The sequence below is a fragment of the Giraffa tippelskirchi genome, chromosome 11 (assembly GCF_054371585.1).
Source record: "Giraffa tippelskirchi isolate mGirTip1 chromosome 11, T2T-mGirTip1v1.2.pri, whole genome shotgun sequence".
In the NCBI taxonomy this organism is placed as follows: Eukaryota; Metazoa; Chordata; class Mammalia; order Artiodactyla; family Giraffidae; genus Giraffa; species Giraffa tippelskirchi.
Window position 1 is genome coordinate 25,532,068 of NC_137285.1, and position 22,546 is coordinate 25,554,613.

Here is a 22,546-nt window from a genome sequence, read left to right on the forward strand (position 1 = left end):
CACAGGGCAGAGGCCTGGGGCCCGGCCACAAAGGAGGCATCCCTCTAGGACACACTGGGTCCATCACAGGCTGATGAGGCAGGCGGCTCCACTTTTGTTGTATTCTGGGGAACATCAATGAAGTCTCCCTTAAATAGCCGCTTTCTGCGTCCAAATGTCCTGGCTAGAGTCCTCTCCTATGGAGTGGTGCTTGGAGGTCCAGGGACCTCTGGAGAGTCGGTGTGGGGCCAATGTGCTGACCCTCCCCTGGCACTAAGATCCAGGAGAGGGCCCTGACAGGGGCTGCAAGGAGGGCTGAGCCACCAGGAGAAGGGTTGAGGGGAATTCGGCCCTGCAGGTCCTTGGTCAGGGCCACACCCCTCCCCAAGTGGGGCTTCAGACAGGCTGAACTCCAGCCTCTAGTCTGAAAAATAAACAAAGGCACACACAAATAGCATCTTTTAAACCCAGAAGTCATCTTCTGTCACACGGCACTTTCCACATTTTTTTAAAAAAATTTTTATTTATTTGGCCCCACCATGAGCATCCCTGGTGGCTCAGATGGTAAAGAATCTGCCTGCATTGCAGGAGCCACAGGAGACCCAGCTTCAGTCCCTGGGCTGGGAAAATCCCCTGGAGAAGGAGATGGCAACCCACTCCAGTATTCTTGCCTGGGAAATCCCTTAAACAGAGGAACCTGGAGGGCTACAGTCCATGGGGTCGCAAAGAGTTGGAGACGACTGAGCAACTAACATACACATAACCGTGAGGCATGTAGGATCTTAGTTCCCCGACCAGGGATCAAACCCACACTCTCTGCAGTGGAAGCACAGAGTCTCAATCACTGGACCACAGGGAAGTCTGCTTCCCATGTTTTGACATGCTTTCTAAATGATTTCTGCTGATGAGTCTGCCCACCTGTCTCCAGTTTTCCCAAAGCGGGGAAGGCCCGCCAGCGAGCAGTGTGCAGCCTCTGGGAAGTTCTAAGATTCCCAGACTCTCCGGTCCAATCACCCTGGTTCAAATCCCAGCTTTGCCACTTCCTGGCTGTGTGATCTCAGGCTAATTACTCCACCTCTCTGTAGCTTAGTTTCTTTGTCCACACAACAGTGATAGCAGTCATGCCCACTGTGTGAGTTTCCTATGGCTACAGTAACAAATTACAGAAAACCAAATGACTTAAAACAACGGAAATTCATTCTCCCTGGCAGGCTGGTGTCGCAGAGTCAGACACGACTGAACAACAACAACAACAGATCTGAGGGCCGGAAGTCTGAAACCAAGATCTCTGGGGCTTGAGGGGGGGACTTTTTCTACTCCATCCACTTTCTAGTGCCTCCAGGCTTCCTTGGCTTCTGGCCACATCCCTCCAGTCTCTGCCCCACGGTCACATGGCCTCCTGCTCTGTGTCTGTGCATGCAGTTGCATCCAGGGCCCACTAGCTGATCCAGGATAATAAGCTCCTCCTTTCAAGGTCTTTAATGTAATCCCATCCTTTGCCCTGTAAATGATATTCGCTTTTCCACTCTATCAGGCAATAATCAGAATTCCAGAGCTTAGGATTCAGATGCATCTTCTGGGGGCCACAGTCAGCCCACAGGGACTTCCTAGGTGGTGCTAGTGGTAAAGAACCTGCCTGCCAATGCAGGAGACTTAAGAGCCACGGGTTCGATCCCTGGGTTGGGAAGATCCCCTGGAGGAGGGCATGGCAACCCACTGCAATATGGACCGTATAGTCCAAGGGTTGCAAAGATTCGGACACGACTGAAGTGATTGAGCATGTACTGCAACCTTGTAGGGCTGCTAGGAAGGTTTTTGTTTTTGTTTTTAATAATTTGTCTATTTGTCTTTTGCTTCATCTATCTTTTTTTCTTTAATTTGGCTGTGTTGGGTCTTAATTGCAGCACATGGGACTTCTGCTGGGGCATACAGACTCTCTAGTTGGGGTGCATGGTCTCAGTAGTTGCACTGCATGGGCTTAGTTGCCCTGCAGCGAGGAATCAGGTCAGGGGGGCTTCTCCAGTGGCTCAGCTGGTGAAGATCCCGCCTGCCAATGCAGGAGACTTAAGAGATGTGGGTTGGATCTTTCCATGGGGAAGACCGCCTGAAGAAGGAAACGGCAACCCACTCCAGTATCCCTGCCTGGAGAATCCCATGGACAGAGGAGTCTGGCAGGCCACAGTCCATGGGGTCACAAAGAGTCATGTCCGACACACACATATGGGATGTTAGTTGCCGGATCAGGGATTGAACTCACGTTCCCTGCATTGAAAGGCAAATGCTTCACCACTGGACTCACCAGGGAAGTCCCTCCCTTGAAGATTTAATGTGCTAAAACCTGCGAAGTGTTTACAACATTGCTTGGCACACAGAGAGAGATGAATGCCACTGTCAGCTGTTACAGTGTTTGTTGTTTATTATTATTATTATTCAGGGGAAGCATTAAATGACATTAATTCATTATCTGTTCTCTTACACGAGTTCCTGCAGGAGGAAGTCTCGATCGGGACCAGACTGTCTTCAACACTTTTCTAAAGCTCCACACACAAAACCCCCCTTAAAAGAGAGGGCACCTCAGGAGCCAAGCCCAGGCAGGCAGGAGAAGATGCTTAGGACCGATTAGACATCTCTTATCTTCACTCTTCATTTTTAGTCTTGCTTCATCTAACATGATATAAAGATTTCATTTACAATAATCACATAAAATTGCATTTGTTTATTTTTAGCCTCCATAGATGTCTTTAAAAAGGAAAATGAGTCCATTGAAAACAGATATTAAGTCAGCGATGGCATAGGCTTGGACAACTGGGGCAAAAAGAAATCACAAAGCTGGCATTATGAAGGGGGAACATCACCCTGCTGAAAAGATAAAGGAGCAAGTAAAGCACCACCGCTCGCAACACACAAGCACCAGGTTGGGAGGTGATGCCTGCGTGACCCGAGTCTGGGGAACACTGGTATTGAAACAGAGCAGGACTCTATGGTCCTTGCCCCCCCACCCCAGGTCCTCTCCTGCCTTTTGTCTGTGGAAAAACTCTGGCCAAAGAATAAGTTTAATCAGAGAACTGAAAAATGGAGAAACAAAGGAAAACTGCCCCAACAGGACTAAATAATAATTGTTTAGTCATTAAACATAGTCAAGGACTTTTTGTTCCTTCTCAAGGGTTGTAGATAATAGTCTGAGCCATATCCTGTGAGCTGTCTTGTCGATACTGAAACCCCCTCCCCAGGTGAAAGAAGTTAACTACATGATGACTAGACTGTAGCTATGACATAAGTGGCCACAATTTTGAGACCTGCCCTCAAGAAATTGAAACAAGCTGATCCTGGAACTGAAGACTAACTGTACTGAAAACAATCAAGATGATGCTGGTCAGACCACCGATGACCAATTTCAAGATGACTGTCAGAGTTGATTGTGCTGTTTCTGCATGGAGCCCCCTCCCTCCATCTATAAAAGCTCTTGCCCACTGGTGGTCAGTAGGGGTGAGGGGAGTCAGTCTTTGGACAGGTGTCTGCCCTCCTAACCCTACCCTGGTTTCGAACATCCGAAATAAAGCAAAGTTTCATCTCCACCAACCTGGCCCCTTTTTGGCTTTTGAGTGGCGACCAGCCAGACCCCACTTTCAGTTACAGCAAGAGATTACTATCTGCACTTTGGAACTATGAAAACCAAACCTAGGCAGTGAGGTGACCGACTCGTTCATTGCAAAACACGGTCCAGAACCCAGGGCTCCTGGGGCACCTAATTCAAGCCTTTCTGTATATATTTACTTCTGGGAAGAAAGGAGTTATGTGTCCCCCATTCGTTTCTCCCGAGATTGTGAGTAACAGAACCATCCTGGGGGTGAGGGTGGTCAGGAGGAGACACAGCTGTCCCATGGGCCAGGTGCACCCATTAACCCCCGGGGATACCCCTATTTCTTTTTTTAATAAAGTATTTTTATTATTATTTTTTGTTGCATTGCAAGGCACATGGGATCTTAGTTCCCTGATCAGGGATCGAACCCATATCCACTGCAGTGAAAGTGCAGAGTCCTAACCAATGGACCACCAGGGAAGTCCCAGCACACCTGTTCCTGATGTGCTCCTGTCTGGTGAAATATCAATGCGTGTCTGCTGCTTTATCTACTGTGTTCGAGGCCCCTCACTGTTTCTCCCTCTGCCTTTCTTCTGTAGGCCTCCAGGTCCCGTGCAGGGCAGAAGGAAAGAGCCTCAGGCTCCCCACACTGCAGAAAGGTCCTGTCTGCCCAGACAGTGGGGCCGAGCTCCAACCGAGCATCTTCCCAGAGGCAGTGTACAAGAGCCAAAGAGAGGCCGAGCCCATCACAGCCACTCCACCCCAAGCAGGACTGCACGATGCCATTCCCTGCACAAGTCTCTCCCTCCCACACGGTTTAGGCAGCTCTGCTCATAAGAAAAGAAAAATAAATCAACTGCAGAAGCATCTATTTAAAAATCTAGGCTGCACTGCCCAGGAGACGCAAGTCAAAACAAACTTCAAAGGACCAGTGAAAGCACCTTTGCTTGAGGCTCTTGAAATAGATCAGAACTGGGGAGTCCCGATGTCAAGTCTGATTTCGACCTGAACTAAGCCAGCGGGTCTGGGCTTTAAAGGAGCCCTTATCCAAAGTCAACAGGCTTCCCTGGTAGCTCAGACGGTGAAGAATCTGCCTGCAAGGAGGAGACCTGGGTTTGATCCCTGGGTCAAGAAGATCCCCTGGAGATGGGAATGGCAACCCCCTCCAGTATTCCTGCCTGGAGAATCCCATGGACAGAGGAGCCTGGTGGGCTACAGTCCATGGGGTCTCAAAGAGGACACGGCTGAGTGTCTAACACACACCCAGGTTAACACGGCAGTGAGGATTTCATAAAGGAGCCACATGAGAGCCAAGCTTCATCTCCACGTGGCTGTTTCTGCAGATTACCCATCAGAAAGAAGTAAATGGCTGCTCAAACGTTCAAGTCACTGAGAGCAGGGAGAATGTGATGTTTTCATCCTGCGCTGGATGAGGGCACCAGTGATGGAGGGGCTGGTGCAGGGGGTCAGCTCTGCCATCAGTCAGCTGAACGGAAGTAAGGCTTTCAGGGACAACCTCCCACCCAGGGCACGGGGTGTGGGGAGAAGGTCCCCATTCATGTATCAGGTGGGATCCTGTCTTGTTTATCTCATCCTATTCATTCCATTGTCATTTTACTTCCTGGTCTGTTTGGAATCCGAGAATCAAAGCAGCGACAATACTAACTAGCATGTGTTGAACCCTCACTGTCTGCCAGGCCCTGTCCTGAATGTTTCACATCACTCAACTCATTTAATCATCAAAACACCCCATCTACATTCTCCCTATCTGAATGAAAATAACGGTAAGAGCTAAAATATGTATTGAGTGCTTACTGGGTACTGAGCAGTTTACCTGTATTAGCTCAATCCTCTGAGGGAGAAATAGATAGCGTTGTTCTATAGATAAGAAAACGAGGCACAGAGAGGTTAAGAAACACACCCATGCGTGTTAGAGAACAAACTTATGGTCGCCCGAGGTGGGGCCTGGGAAGGATGCAGGAAGGGATGCTTGGGAAATTTGGGATGGACAGGTACACACTGCTATATTTAAAAGGGATAACCAACAAGGGCCTACTACATAGCACAGGAAACTCTGCTCAAGGTTACGTGGCAGCCTGGATGGGAGGGGAGTTGGGGGCAGAATGGATACATGTATATGTATGGTTGAGTCCCTTCTCTGTTCATTTGAAGGTATCACAACATTGCTAATCGGCTATACCCCAATATAAGATAAAAAGTTAAAAGAAAAATATAAAGAAACACACCCATGATCACACAGCCCAAAGATCACAGAGCTAAGGCAAGAACTAGCCAATCTGGCTAGACTCTTAAACATGGCCAATGCCACCTACTGAAGGTCATTTCACAGTCCCATTTTTAGGATTAATTCCCCTTGCAGGAGCCATAGGGAGAGAAGTGAGTGCAGGAACGGGTCAGCACCCTCCTCAGTGGCAGTGTGGCCTGATGGTTAGGGTCTGAGCTCTGCCCAAAGAGCCACAGTGCACCTTGACTGCTTCACTCACCAGCCTCATGAGTTTGGGCAGTGACTTCTGCTCCCTGGTCTCAAGCCCCATCTGCAAGGCACAGAGAATGACAGCTCCCCCCTTACAGGGTTAGTTATTGTTAGTACCACTGTTATGAGTGAATTCCAGACTAATCGAAAGTGGAATTATGAATCAGTACAGAGGATGAGATAGTTGGATGGCATCACTGACTCAATGGACATGAGTTTGGGTAAACTCTGGGAGTTGGTGATGGACAGGGAGGCCTGGTGTACTGCAGTCCATGGGGTCGTAAAGAGTCGGACACGACTGAGCGACTTAACTGAACTGAATGGATTATTACTAATTAATAGAGGAATTATTCAGATACTACCAATGGTCCCAGTGTGGCAGGACTGTATTCTGACAGAGTAAAGGAAGCCTTCTCCCCACACATCCCACACCCCAGGGGCAGGGGAAGGAATATTCTGGACCAGTTCTGCTTAGCCTCCACTTTGATGGTCGAGCTGACCTCAGCCAGCTGTACTCTCCACCCCTCTGCATGGAAGAGAAATTAACTGTGAAATTCTGAAATGATAGAGAAAACACGAAGTAATCAAATTTATCCTCCAGTGACAAGATCAACTTTCCTGATCTTGAGAAAAAGCAGAGCTAAAACAAGCTGAGTTACAGACAAGAAAGCAGCCTCGGGTGACTCAGACCTCCGGGAGTCGCACTCCACCCACATCAATGCCTCACCTTGCCCACAGCTCTGACCCTGCACACACCACTGTGTATACCCAGGCCTCCCCCTCTGGGATGCAGGGCTGGGGCAGGAGAAGATGCCCAGACCTGGAGGGTTCATGCACCCTCCAAATACTGACCACCTGAAGGAAGTCCAGAAGAAGTGACAGAGGATGAAGGGAGCCCACCCCTCCTCAAGGAAAGAGGAAGAAACAGGCTTTCTGCAGGGGGATACGGCTGCACAAAGAACCAGAACAGAACAGATCAGCTCCCAGAGCCTGGAGCCACCCGACAGTCCCTGGAGCCTTTGAGACCTGCCTTAGGGCCTACTTCAGCCTCTTAGAGCAGGTGCTCTGGGATGGGGCAGGGACATCAGCATTTTTAAAACAGATATATTGAGATGGAACTCACGTAGCATCCAACTCATCCATTTAAAGTGTACAAATCAATGGATTTCAGTATATTCCCAGGTACGTGCAATCATTACCATACTCCATTTTAGGACATTTTCGTCACCTCAGAAAGAAACCTGACACCTTTATCATTTCCCAAGCTCTCCAATCCTCCAGCCCTGGGCAGCCGCCAACCTACTTCCTGTCTATGGGATTCCAGTCCTGGAAATTTCATATGATGGGTGATCCTCCATGTCTTGTCTCTTTTCTCTTAGCATCATGTTCCCGAGGTTCATCCACAGGGTGGGATGCATCTGAATGTCACTACTTTTTTATAGCTGAATAGTATTCCCTGGTGGCTCAGATGGTAAAGAATCCGTCTGCAATGCAGGAGACCTGGGTTTGATCCCTGGGTTGGGAAGATTCCCTGGAGGAGGGCATGGAAACCCACTCCAGTATTCTTGCCTGGAAAATCCCCATGGACAGAGAAGCCTGGTGGGCTACAGTCCATAGGGTCACAAAGAGTTGCACATGACTGAGCGACTAAGCACATAGCACACACAGTATTCCATTGTACAGGTCCACCAATGTTCGTCTTTGGCAGCCATGTATTTTTTAAAAGATCTGAGAACCACTGCTGGAAATGAAGATGTGTGTCATTCCATGCAGTCTCTCCTCCCAACCCCCTCCTCCTTCCTCAGCTGTACCCTAGATCTGTTCCCATGGATTTATTCTCTCTTTTTCCCTTCAAGTCCTGAATCTGATCTCTTCTCACCATGGCCACTGCTATGCCCTGGCCTGAGCTGAGACCCCATCGTCTCATCCCCTGGAGGCTGTGTCAGCCCTTCCTCGTCTTCTCATCCACCTCTGCCCTACAGTCCACCCTACGCAGCAGCCAGAGCATCCTGCTGAAAACAGGCAGACCATGCTGCTCCCCTGGGAACCTTCCAGTTACTTTTAACCTCACCTAGAACCAATTTGAGGCCCTTCTGATCACTGCTGTGTGGTCTGTCCCTGCTCCCTCCCCACCTCCATCACCACATCTCCCTGATGCCCACTGCCTTCAAGACACACTCGCTGGCTTGCTCTTCCCTCGGCAAGAGCAGTTCTGTACCGTGGGTAGCCACCGGCTTCCGAGCTTGGTTGGCCCAAATTTAAAACCTGGACCCTTCCTCCCTAGTTGTGAGACCCTGGAAAAGTCCCTCACGTCTCTTAGATGATTTTGCTGTCTGTAAAATGGATCTAAACTATGTCCAAAGCCCACCTCATAAAGCCTCAGTGTTGCGCACATAAAAATCGAGGACACACGGGGATGCCCAGTCAGTGGCACACATATTACTGCATCTATGGTTCCAAGAGCTGTTCACACAGGCTCCCTTATTTAATCCCCAGCCTGAAAAAAAATGGCTCAGGACTTCTCTGGTGGTCCAGGGGTTAAGAATTTGCCTGCCAATGCAGGGTACATGGGTTGGATCCCTGGTCCAGGATCAAAGGTCACACAAGCCCAGGGCAACTAAGCCTGTTTGCCACAACTACTGACTCCACCCTCTAGAGCCTGTGCTCCACAAGAAGAGAAGCCACTGCAAGACGCAGCCTGCCCACTGCAACTAGAGAAAGCCCACGCCCAGCAACGAAGACCCAGCGCAGCCAAAACTAAATAAATAATTGATTAAAACTCAAAAATAAATTTTTTTTTAATGATCCAGGGACTTCCCTGGGGGTCCAGTAGTTAAGACTTCACCTTCCAAAGCAGGGATTGAGGGTTCAATCCCTGGTCAGGAAGTTAAGATCCTACATGCCTCATGGCCAAAAAAAAAAAAAAAAAACAACCACAAAACAGAAGCAATGTTGTAACAAATTCAATAAAGACTTTAAAAAACGGTCTACATTAAAAAAAAAAATCTTTTAAAAAATGGTCCAGAACTGGAGTGAAGGGACCCCACCCAGAGCTGGTAGGCTTGAGAACTGTCCAGAGTCTGGGGGTGACAAAGGCACCCAGCCCATCCTGGATGGTGTCACATACACCAGTTCATCATTCCTGAGCACCTACTATGTATCAGTCACTTGCCAGCACTGGAGATTTGGCCACAGCCACAATCAGACAGGTTCCACAAAATTGAGTGACTGGTTGGACGTGGGTGGGCCAGGAGAAGTCCAAAGTGACCCCCAATCCTCAAGATGGGTTGTCTGAGTGGCAGAAGGCACGATTCACTTTGATGGCCAGAGAATTCCAGAGAGGTGGAGGTTTTGGAGGGGAAGTGAGGTTGTAATCTACCTTGACAGCTAGTTTGAGGCTCTCCTGTGCGACTGCCTTGTGCCATGGGAGACCCTGCTATAAAATCCCTTGACCCTCCAAATGGACGGCCCCGTGTGTTACCCAGAAGGACAGCAAATTGGGTACCAGTGTGTGTTAGTTGCTCACTCGTTTCCAACTCTTTTGAGACCCTATGGACTGTAGTTGGGCTTCCCAGGTGGCTCAACGGTAAAGAATCTGCGTACAATGCAGGAGATGCAGGTTTGATCCCTGGGTAAGGAACATTACCTGGAGGAGGGCATGGCAACCCACTCCAGTGTTCTTGCCTGGAGAATCCCATGAACAGAGAAGCCTGGTGGGCTTGGCAACCCACTCCAGTGTTCTTGCCTGGAGAATCCCATGAACAGAGAAGCCTGGTGGGCTTGGCAACCCACTCCAGTGTTCTTGCCTGGAGAATCCCATGAACAGAGAAGCCTGGTGGGCTACAGTTCATGGGGTCACAAAGAGTCAGACACAACTGAAGTGACTGAGCGCGCGCGCGCACACACACACACACACACACACACACACACACACACACACACACACACACACACACACACACACACACACACACACACACACACACACACACACACACACACACACACACACACACACACACACACACACACACACACACACACACACACACACACACACACACACACACACACACACACACACACACACACACACACTGTCGCCCGCCAGATTCCTCTGCCCATGGGGATTCTCTAGGCAAGAATACTAGAGTGGGTAGCTGTTTCCTCCTCCAAGGGCTCTTCCCAATCCAGGGATCCAACCTGGGTCTCCTGCATTGCAGGCAGATTCTTCACCATCTGAGCCACCAGGGTGGCCACCCATTATTTGTAATAATGAGGAAAAACTGAAACAGCCTGAGTGGTCCTATATGATAAGTAAGCTGGGAATAGCCATGTTCAAGTATTACACAGCTACTCTAAGACATGTTTTTGCAGTGTTTTTCTACATCATGGAGAAATGCCAACTTTATCATGTAAAATGTTTTAAAAACATACTTCAAAACAGTTAATGAAATAAAAACCCTCATAGAGAAGAAACTGGGGAAAAAATGCCAGTTTTAACAATGGTTGGTTATGAATCAACAATATTTTCTTCTTCCTGCTTTTTTTTTTTAATACTTTCTAACTTTCCCACAATGAAAAGTCATTACTTTTATAATAAAAATTAGGGACTTCTGCAAAAGGAGAAGAGGGTGGCAGAGGATGAGGTGGTTAGATAGCATCACCAACTCAGTGGACACGAATTTGAGCAAACTCCAGGAGGTAGTAGACGATGGTGTGTTGCAGTCCACGGGGCTGCAAAAAGCTGGACACAACTTGCTGACTGAACAGCAACAACAAAAAAACAGATAACTAGTGAGAACCTACTGCATAGCACAGGGAACTCTACTCATTACTTTGTGGTGACCTAAATGGGAAGGAAATTCAAAAAAGAGGGCATATATGTATACACACAGCTGATTCACTTTGCTGGACAGTAGGAACTATTATAATACAACACTGTAAAGCAACTACACTCCAATAAAAACTAATTTAAAAAAAATCAAGGACTTCCGTGGTGGTTCAGTGGCTAAGACTCTTCGTTGCCAATGCAGGGGGCCTGGGTTCAATCCTTGGTCAAGAACTAGATCCCACGTGACACAACTGAGTTCACATGCCATAAACTAAAGATTCTGCATGCCACAACCAAGACCCAGTGTAGACAAATAAATTAAAAAAAATTTTTTTAAGATGTCATTGAAAAAAACAAATTCAAGATGCAGAACCCATGTAGTGAGCTGTGAGGGATGGTCAGTGTGGTTTTGACATCAGCAGAGGCACCCTGTCACTTGCCCCAAACCTGTCCCCCAGCTCACCAACATCCCAACCCCCTAGAGCAAGTTCCGGGTAACTAGGTAGATACACAGATCAGTTTCTCAGCCCCTAAATCTGAGCTCTTTAAAGACGTGGAGCTAACAAGCAAACGTGATTTCCTAATACTCCGGGGCTTCTTCTGGGATGGGGCAGGGGAGTGCTGTTAGGAGGGAAACATTAGAAACAAACAAACAACCCCTTGGCCCTATTACCTCTCTACATCTCTGAGTCTGAAGTAACAGTGGAGCGACACAATGAGGAGTGATTCTGTCTTAGAAACAATCAGTCAACAAGAACTATCCATAACGTCCCAATAGAAACCAACTCTGCTGAGCCAACTGCAGCAACCAACTCTAAACTCTGTCATCACAGCATCCGTGCTGGGTTTTGGCAACAGGAATATTTCATTATAGAGAATCTTTCCAAAGAACCCCCCAACCAGATCAGCAGCCACAAGCCCCACTCAAAATGCCTTTTTCCCAAAGGTAAGGCAATCAGGTTTTCTTGGTGGCAGCATGCGGTGGGGTGGGGCAAGATGGGGACAAGAGGAAGTGGGGAGGGGAAGCTTTGCATCTCGAAAAAGGGAACCTTGTGGCCAATTCTCTGAGGATGGAACTGGCAAACTACCCCCACCCACTGGTTTCAGACACCCATGGGAGTTCACGGCTTATGCTCAGTGTCCATGGGTGAAAGCCTGGGGACTCCAGACTCTTGTCATTCCACCCGCTCCAAAAACATCCTGCTGGCACTTCCTGCACAGCCATCTAAGAGAAAGGAAACCACTGTTCCTTCCTTCAGATATTCAGGGTCTTTGCACCTGTATCTGTATACCTGGATTCTTAAATGTCACTTCCTCCATAAGAACTTCGAGGATCACCCCACCACAGGCTCTCACATCAGGCTGTGATGATCTTCTATATGGTGTTGCCTCCATTTGTTTGTTATTTAGTCATCTGCTTGTTGTCAAACACACACACACATACACACAACCATAAGAACAGAGATTTTTTTTATTTATTTATTTTTTGGTGACCTTAGTCGAATTTACTTAAGCTTTGGAGGAATTACAAGAAGAGGATCTCATCACAAAATGAAGAACATTTTCCTCTCTCCCCAGCCCTTCTCCCCTCTGCTCTCCTTCCACTCTGCCCAACTGCCACAACCTCTAAATTTTTCTCATTTGATTGGGCATAGACCTTTCCCTCTCTCTCTGAAACTGTAGTGTTTATATCAAGACTCTAATGGGATAGAGTGGTTGGGTAAAAGGCAGGAAGGGAGTAGGGCTTCTCTCCTGAGTTTGTATTAACATATTGATCAGACTGCTGAGGAAAACAAAAGCTTCTTCATTAACGTAATTCACTTTCTTTAGAGGACAGTCATATTACAGGCACCAAAGCCTCTTCTCTGATATCTGGAGATGTATAGATGTGATATAGATTTCTATTGTTCAGTTCAGTTCAGTTGTTCAGCCATGTCCAGCTCTTTGTGACCCCATGGACTGCAGCATGCCAGGCTCCCCTGTCCATCACCAACTCCTGGAGCTTGCTGAGACTCATGTCCGTCGAGACGGTGATGCCATCCAACCATCTCATCTTCTGTTGTCCCCTTCTCCTCCCACCTTCAATCTTTTCCAGCATCAGGACCTTTTCCAATGAGTCAGTTCTTCACATTAGGTGGCCAAAGGATTGGAGTTTCAGCTTCAGCATTAGTCCTCCAGATGAATATTCAGGACTGATTTCCTTTAGGATGGACTGGTTGAATCTCCTTGCAGTCCAAGGGACTCTCAAGAGTCTTCTCCAACACCACAGTTTAAAACCATCAATTCTTCAGTGCTCAGCTTTCTTTATAGTCCAACTCTCACATCCATACATGACTACTGGAAAAAGCATAGACGGACCTTTGTTGGCAAAGTAATGTCTCTGCTTTTTAATATGAAGAGCAGAGATTTTAGCTATCTTGCTGGCTGCTCTGTGCTCAAAATGCTACTTAATATTTAATAGGGGCTCAAATGTTTGTTGAATGAATAAGTAAATGCACTGTCTTCATTCCTAGATTACAAAAATAAACATCACAACTGCTGCCTTCTAGGAGCTTCATTCTAGAGGACAGAACCATCCTGGAACAGATAATTGTATAGCTTGTGGTGACCACAATGTACAAGCCAGTAAACACACCAAAGGTTACTGCCCTATCCCACCCTGAGGCCTCTTATAGTTCATTTCCTTCCTTTATTCACGGCTTCCCTGATAGCTCAGTTGGTAAAGAATCTGCCTGCAATGTGGGAGACCTGGGTTCGATCCCTGGGTTGGGAAGATCCCCTGGAGAAGGGAACGGCTACCCACTCCAGTATTCTGGCCTGGAGAATTCCATGGACTGTATAGTCCATGGGGTCACAAAGAGTCAGACACGACTGAGCAACTTTCACTTTCCTTCATTCTTTCCAAAAAATATTTATTGACACCCTACTATGTGCAAAGCACTTGCATGGAAAAACAGACAACAAAAATGTCAGCAAATAAGATAATTTCAGATGAATGTCCTTAGGCCACCCTGATCCCTCCATTTCTCAACAACCTCCCAAATACGGAATTGCCACAGACTCTGCCACCTCACCCATCTGCGTCCCTGCGAAGCCCCTCAGGGCCTGGAAGTCATGACACTTCTTTCCCATGTGAGTGAACATTAAGAACAGGTTATCTGACTGTCCTACTATAGGGCACAGGAACAATAGTCAAAGTCCTGGGAAAAACCATAACAAAAAAAGAATACAGCAGAAATTAACGCACCATTGTAAATCGACTATACTTCAATTAAAAAATAATAATACATTTAAAAAAAGAATAAGTCATCCAGAATCCCAGAGAAGCCCTAGCCTCTTCCATTTTATGAGCCTCCTGGTCCAGTGAAAAACTAGGAAATGTCAAGGCAGGTTTAAATTGTTATTTCTCGGGTATCCATTTAATGCATTAAATACATGTATTAGGCTTCCCTTGTGGCTCAGCTGATAAAGAATTTGCCTGCAATGTGGGAGATCTGGGTTCAATCCCTGGGTTGGGAAGATCCCCTGGAGAAGGGAAAGGCCTGGAGAATACTGAAGGGAAAGGCCTCCAGTATTCTGGCCTGGAGAATTTCATAGACTGTATAGTCTGCATGAATGAGCGATTTTCACTTCATACACATATTAATATATATGTGTCATGTACATGTTATTAATGATACATTAACTACAATCCAACAGGGGTTCCCCAGGTAGTTCAGTGGCAAAGAATCTACCTGCCAATGCAAGAAGCACAGGAGACATGGATTCGATTCCTGGGTTGGGAAGATCCCCTGGAGGAGGAAACAGTAACTCACTTCACTACTCTTGCCTGGAAAACCCCATGGACAGAGGAGCCTGGAGGCTACAGTCCACGGAGTAGCAAAGAGTCAGACATGACTGAGTGACTGAGCAGGCACATAACCCAACAAACCCTAGTACGATATCATTGACTTATGAAGATGGATCCACACAGGTCCAGTTACCAGGAAGGGGTTTAAAGTCTCATGACAAGTGATTTATTTTTTGAGTCTTCTCAGTGGATCTTGGACCTTCAAATGTCAAGGGTTAATTTGAGATTCTTTGTTACGGTAAGGATGAGCCAAAGGACCCTCCCAGACACTCCCCCAAGAACCACATCAGTTCTCAAAGAGGAAGACCCGTTACCCATAAGGCCTGACACTCAGGACAGGCTGCCTAAGACTTAAGAAGTGACTCTGAAGAAACATAGCCCAGTCCCCTAAAAACCCACCCAACTCTGCTGCTGCCTGCAAATGCTAGTTTGGAACTGAAGTGTCTGTGGAAGCCCCCTGCCAACCAGCTTTAGGCAGAATTGGATATACAAGGGCTGGAAAAGTTCATTGCAAACGTTAGAAAGTCAGACAGTGCTAAGTGCTGGCAAGAACATGGGGAAAGAGAACGCACCCTGCAGAGCGAGCTGGAAGAACTTGCTAAAATGAGGTAGACACATCCCCTCCGCCCCAGCGATCCACTTCTGAGATGCATTCAGAATGATTCTCACTCAGGACCCTAAGGCATATGTGCAAGGATGCTGCTGCAACATCATCTGTGCAACTGGGCTCTGGAGCCAACCTGGTGTCCTCGATGGGGATGGGCAAGAAAAAGGTGGTCCATGAGCTCTACAGAATATTACACAGCAGTTAGAGCTAGCTCAGCAGAAATACACACTGTGACACAGATGGACTGCAAAGGGACAGGATTGCATGAGAAAAGCAGGAAACAGAACAAGGTCCAGAGCACCATGGAATTTCTGTTCATCAGAACACCTGGGAATATGGCAGCAGTAATGTTTCTCATAGATGCAAATTCAGGGTTACATATCAAACGCGTTGAAGGGACTGGCTGTGATGGGAAAGATAAAGGGGGTGCGGACTGGGGTGAAAGGGAAGAGACAGGAAGACAGGCAAGGGAGAGATAGAAGGGAGACAGAGAGAGGGAAAGGGGAAAGCAGAACCTGTAACAATAACACTTTAGGAACTGTGGAGTGAGGTTCATACAACCCTTTGCACCCAGTGCAGTGGCACCAACATCAACAGGCCATTGCTTCTCTGCAATTGTGAGCTTGGAGCGGATGCCATAACAAGATCAGGCAGCTTTTCAAATGGACGGGCAGAGGCAAAGAGAAGCTGGGGAAACACTGTTCATAGAGTATAACAATCTAATTCAAAAAGAACCAGAGAAATGAAGAACAGTTTACAAGAAGTCAGGGTCAACCACTCCAGTGCATCCATAATTGACCAGCACAGCAGGAGGTGCATCCTTAAACAAGTTTCCAGGACTACACAGATTCCAACCTTCCGGCTACCCCAAAACAACTGGGAAATTCAGCAGTTAAATCCTCTACCTCCCTTACCACCGGGAGCAGTTGCTCCAGCCGTGCAGGAAAGGAGTCTCCTTGCTACAAAACACGTACGAGCCTACACCCACCGAGGGGCCAGGGCTTTGCTAGAATCACACTTTGTTTATACTCACAACCAAAGTCAAGAGTATGGTAGACGACTCCCACAGATGCTTGACCACCTTGCGGGTGACCCCTAACCCAGCAGTTCTCCAAGTGAGGTCCCTGGATCAGCAGCATCAGCACCAGAAACTGAGAGATGTGAACGCTGGACCCCCTCCCCAGCGCGGCTCAGAAACTGCTCTCACCCCCCTCCCTCCATGACTCGGACGCTCCCCAATGTTTGAGAGCCCTGGCACTAATTAAAACTTCAAGCTTCACTCCAAACACACAAAGGAGGGAGGCTTGGAAGTGGAAGCTCAGGAAAGAACCTCGCTGCTCTGTGCCCCTCCTCCTGCCCTTTAAGCGCAGGCTGTTCTCACAAACGCCAACCACGTAGGGAGAAATGAGACTGGAAAACACAGCGGAGAGAATCAGTGGAATTGGTTTGCTGCCTTTTTTTTTTTAATTGCTAGTTCTCAGCCCAGTCTGCACGCGGCCTCACCTGGGGAAGCTTCCAGACTCCCCCCACCAAGGATTCAGATATGGCTGGGTTCGATCTGGGGGATGCTGGGCACAGACCTGGGACTGGGGTGGGGGTGGGGGCAGCCCCTGAAGTCCCACCCACTCCCCTGGCATGCTGACAGCGCCAACCTTTCCCTGACCCACTTTGTCATCTTCTCAGAAGGGGAGGGTGGTAAATATCAGCTGCCAGCCACTTCCCTGAAATAACCTCAAAATGCTTTGCTCCGTGTCCCGGGTACAGTGCCATATGGCCAGCCGAGCAGCCGTAGGCCCTGGGGCACAGCCCAGTCACCCCACACTGCAGATGGGGCTGTCTGCCTGCCGGCCTCCCACACCACAGCCCCATGCCTGAGACACAAGCCCGGGCGGTACCAAGCATCTCGCCTGGAGGCTTCAACTTCACAGGAACCCAAATCACACTCCAAGATAAAATCCCAAACACCACGGACTAGGGGTCTGGGCCACAACAAGGGATTCCACAGCCGGGTGGGAGAAAGCAGAGGGGCTGGGATGTATGGATGGGGAGGGGACCCCCCCAGGACTGTTCACTTTGCAATCAGGCTGAGTTTAAAGTCCTCCCCTCCCATGGCACCTCCTTTACTCCTGGTTCAGAAACAGGGCATGAGGAGAGGTTGTCCACACCCCTCTCCTCTCTCCATCCCATCTTCCATGTTCAAAGCCAGCTCACTCCCTTCCTCCTCTGCCTGCTCTCCCTGGGACATTTTCTGTCCCTTAATGACGTGGGGGTCTCACTTTAGTAAAAGGTGATGCAGAGAGAGAGGCCAGTTTGGACCCCTTCCCCAAGGCCCTCCCCTCCTCGCTCACCCTGCCATCCTAAGAACTTGGGGGACTGCAAACCCAGTGGAAGGGCTTCCTGCAGAAGCCCCCAGTGGCCCCGAGCCCAGGGACCCAATGACCGAGTGTTGAGCCGTGTCCAGCCAGCCCTCAGCTGGACTTCGGGAAACAGCCCGTGGGAACACCCTGGGGACAGCAGCACACCTGCCTCTACAAAGGCCTCAGCGTCAGGAGAACAAACAGCACCCTCGCCCCCACTGGGCCCCCCAAACCCAACTTCCCTCCCAGCAGCTCGTCCTGTAAACACTGCGTCCCCAGGCGAAAACATGGCTTTCCGGGGGAGGGCCTGCCCCAGCAAACAGCCTGTGGGCACACACACACACTCCCCCCAACACGCATACACATACGGGCACGCACGCATTCTGCCGGGAACATCTGTTTTGACAAACAAATTATTCAAGTCAGTCTATGGGACATGAATTGACAAATTCTCAACGTGCAAGTCCCTGGCTCCATACATTTCAGATTTGAGCCAAGCTGGGGATGATACAACCAACTCTTATTTTTTTATTCGTTGGCCCACAACCCCTTCCTCACTCCAGCCCAACCTCCAAGAAGATCACATCCGGAGCCCCCAACAGGCTTAGATGAGAAACTCATACACCTGGGGGTTACAAAGGCATTGCCTGCCGTGGTGTCAAACTTCGCCCAGAGGGGCTTTTCTGCAAAGCTGGGGGCGGAAGGGGTGTCGGGAACCCCACAGTGACAGAGAACCGTCAGCCCTGCCCTGGGAAACCAGAACCACGGGGACCAAGCAGCAATATCCCGCATCAGCGGGAGGAATCGTCTGGAAACGGTCCGCCTCTGCCCCCGGCTCTCCGGCACCGGCGTCCATGGCAGCTTCGCCAGCCGCGCGGTACCCGGACCCCGTGCTGAAGGGCATCCTCACACCGCTGGAAAATAAACTTTGTCAGGGCAGAGAGTTTCCGGCTATCACCCAGCGATCACCGCCCGCCGCTGCAGCGCGGGGTGCGTGCAGAGGGGTGAAAAGGCAAACAAGAAGCTATTTTTAGGAGAAAAAAAAATAATAAATCTCAGCCTACCTTAGAAGCAGCAATGCCAAGACTGGGAGGTTCACCGGGAGACAACTGCAGTCTGCTGTGTCAGATTACAAACTGGGGGCCAGAGGGAGAGAGCAGGGAGGGAAGGGGGAGGGAGGGAAAGAGAAGAGAGGAGGAGGGAGGGAGGGGGAGAGAGAGAGAGAGGGCATTGGTGTGTCTGCACCGCTTGGATTTAGCTAGAAATGATTCATTAGTTTTCTGCAGGCAGGCAAGCAGGCCCAAAGAGAAAAAGATGGGGGGGGCGGGGAACCAACCGCCATGCAGCGGTACCCAGAGCCCAGGAAACGTCAGTGTTTTAAACACACACAGACACACACACACACACACACACCAAGATGGCTCTCCCCTCCCTGCCAGCGTCTTTTCCACTGAGTTGTGGCCAAAAGCGGGGACAGAAATGGAGGCCACACAGCTCTTAGCCACGGAGGGCTTGGGGTTCAGTGGGTGATGCTCCGTCTGGGGAATAACAACGCAAACTCTCCCCTGTTGGCTGCCAGGGGCCTCCTGCAACCTACCGGCCGCGGAAAACCTGCTCTCGCGCGCCGCACAAAGCTAAGAAACTCAAGTGCAGCCGGGAATTAAGCGATTATGTGAACCACCCAAGCTGTTCGGGTCTTTACCCTCTGGTCTGGCGCCCCCGCCCGCCCCAACCTCCAGAATCCAAAGAAAATAACGTATGTGTCCTCATTCCCCAAGAAGTTCAGACTCTTCCACAGACTACCAGATACCTAGCAACGCTGCAGAGTGACAGACTAGGAAAATGTGTGTGGACTTGACACACACACACAGAGGCACACACACGCGTGCGGGGAAACAGTTTGTTCCCTGAGATGAAAACCCCATCGTGTGTGATTTAAAGAAGCTAAATAATTTAGCTCCTGGGAAGAAAGCCCCATGTTAGGTCCCACAGACCTCGACTGCAGCTCTGAGGGGTCCCCATGCCACCTACCTAGGCACAGACCAGGCACCAGCGACAGGTCCTTTATACAGAAAGGTAAGAGTCTCTGGAGATGGTTTCTGTTGCTTTTCCAATTAACAGGCTTACAAAACGGGCTCATCAAGAAAATCTAAAACACCCTTGACCACTGTGGTTGGGTCACTTGCCTTACACAAACCACCATGATCTAAAAAACTAACTGGGGAATTCCCTGGTGGGTCCAGTGGTTAGGACTTCAAGCTTTCACTGCTGAGGGCATGGGTTCAATCTCTGGTCAGTGAACTGAGATCCCACAAGCTACAGGATGTAGCCAAATTTTTTTTTAAATTTTCTTTAAATTTAAAAAAATAAACATGGTATGAAAAATAAAAAGCTAACTGGCCAGAAGGACACTCCTTTTCCAGACAACTTCTGCATCATGGTGGTATGAGTGTAGAGGAGACATTTTCCTAATCAGGACCCACTTTTGCTTCCCAAAGATGGAGAGGATCTGAGTTTGCCTACAAGACAGAAAGCTTCCTCCAGCCCTGGGGTTGCTAGTCCCAGCCTCTTTCCATGGAACCAAGAGTTCTGTGCCCCTCTCAGGAGTGGGGTGCAGACCACCCACCATTTCCCTTTGCATTCTGCAGGCAAAGCTATCAGATCCCTATAAGCAAGACCAGGGGAGAGAAGAGGCAAACACCTGTATACCACTGTGTAAAGGCTGACTAGGCAGCTCTAGTCACAACAGCCAGTGGGTGGAGACAACCCAGTGCTTACTGATGGGCAGATGGATCCACAGGAGGTGGCCTATCCAGGCAGTGGAATACTTTGCAGCCACCAAAAGGACAGAAGCACGGACACAGGCTACAGCATGAATGGACTTGAAAACATACTGGTAGAGGAAAGAAGCCAGACACAAAAGAAAATATGTCATATGATTTTATAGATGAAATGTCCAGAAAAGGCAAAGCCATAGAGACAGAAAAGAGATGAATAGGATGGTGGCCAGGACCGGGGCCAGGGGCTGCTAATAAGCACAGGATCTCCTTTAGGGGTGATGAAAACATTTTGGAATTAGGTGGTGGTTGTACAATATTTCAAAGGCACTAAATGCCACTGAATTACTCACTTTCTTGTCATGTGAAGCTCATCTCAATTTTTAAAAAAGACGATAGGAGAAGCACATGAATTGGGAGTCAGGCTGGCCAAGGTCTTAATCCTGACCCTGTGTGACCTTGAGCAGGTTGGTCTGTTCCCTTGGCTACAAAAGTAGAAGTATCAGCTTCTAAGAGAGCATCCACTTCCTGGGGTTATTATGGGAGAGAGAACATGATTGACAGAAGATAAAGCTCCTCCCCCTGAGAAAGAACTCATTCTTTGAGAAGGTCCTTCAGTGGTATGAATATGGCTTTCTCCCCCTCTTTTCTCAGTAGATTGTTTTGAAGCAATCCATAGATCAGATAGGGCTAAAGGCACAGGTTCTGAAACAATCACCTACAAAGTCCTCCCCAGGCTGGGCCACAGCCACTTGAGCCGGCAGTATTAAGACTCCAGAATCATTCCCACAGCGTTTCGTATCAATGGGAGTTGCTTGCCCAAGGGTCTCCATTTCGCCCACTTAGAGGACCTGGCAAACTGAGAATGGGAGAGGACACTGTCCCCATCCAATTAGGAAAGGAAGGCAGGTGGAAGTGTAAATTGGGGCAGCCACTGTGGAGAACGGTATGAAGGGTGCTGAAAAACTAAAAATAGATTTGAAGATAATAGATTATAGATAATATAGATAATAGATATAGATAATAGATTATAGATAATATAGATATAGATATAGATAATAGATTATAGATAATAGATATAGATAATAGATTTATTATCCTGAAGTCTCACTCTACTGCATGTGTCTGGACAAAATTATAATTCAAAACATACATGCACCCCTGTGTTCGTGTGTGTGTGTGCTCAATCATGTCCGACTCTGTGCATCCCTATGGACTGGAGTCCCCCAGGCTCCTCTTTCCATGGAATTCTCCAGGCAAGAATACTGGAGTGGGTTGCCATCCCTTTCTCCAGGGGATCTTCTGACCCAGGAATCGAACCCCCATTGCTTGCGTCTCCTGCATTGGCAGGTGGATTCTTCACCACTGTGCCACCTGGGAAGTCCTTGTGTGTTCGTAGCTGCTGGGAGCCAGCTCACAAGATCCCACCCATGACAGAGTCATGAGAAAGAGGACTGATTTGAGCACGGCTTCTCAGGCCTCGGGGATTCTCGAGAGGCTGCCTCAGCGCTCACCTTAAAAATTAGATCTCTCTTTCTGACGCTTGCTATAATAGACCTCTTGTCTTCTGTGACTTGGACAAAAGGCTTTTCCTGATTCTCTTCTGAAATAGATCAGTCTGAAACCTCAATCAACAAGCCCCTGAACGGTAGCACCCTAAATAAAATTATCTGGGATATAGAGTATGCTGATCTAAATTCCTTTTGCTAACATATTGGTTTGTTTAATAAATGTACCTGTGCCTTTGGAGCTAATGTGCATGACTGTTCCTTAATAATAAAACAGCATTGAGAGCCTCCACACGAAAAGCCCCTATGGGCACAAAACCCTTCGCAGGAAAAAAGGCTTGTTGGGAAATATAGGAAATGTTGCTTTGTGAAACTGTTACTTAGTTTATATTTACTCACTATGTTTTTACTCTTAACGTATTTAGCCTATATAATAAAAGCATAATAGTTGAAGATTTATATAAATAGAAGTTTAGCTGTAATACAAATAGTGAGACAATTGTTGATTTAACTGAAGGTTCTTACTTAGAGCTGACCTTCAGCTTGCTGTTCTATGACTT

At 48.3% G+C, this 22,546-nt stretch overlaps 2 protein-coding genes and 1 non-coding gene across 6 annotated transcripts in view; all 3 read right to left on the reverse strand.

Moving 5' to 3' along the window:
- The window catches only part of RIMBP2 (RIMS binding protein 2), a 297,778-nt gene extending 278,340 nt beyond the window's left edge, over positions 1 to 19,438 (reverse strand). For all 4 annotated transcript variants that reach the window (XR_014069119.1, XR_014069117.1, XM_081543012.1 and 1 more), the window contains exons 1-2: positions 19,299 to 19,438; positions 18,766 to 18,837 (exon numbers count right to left, since the gene is read on the reverse strand). The gene's annotated coding sequence lies outside the window, so the exon portion shown is untranslated. The remainder of the gene's footprint in view (positions 1 to 18,765; positions 18,838 to 19,298) is intronic.
- Positions 1 to 22,546, reverse strand: part of STX2 (syntaxin 2) — a 330,178-nt gene that overhangs the window by 204,079 nt on the left and 103,553 nt on the right. The gene's annotated exons all lie outside the window — the stretch shown is intronic.
- Positions 3,967 to 4,039, reverse strand: TRNAE-UUC (transfer RNA glutamic acid (anticodon UUC)). Its single transcript has one exon. It is a non-coding gene; the product is annotated as a tRNA-Glu (tRNA).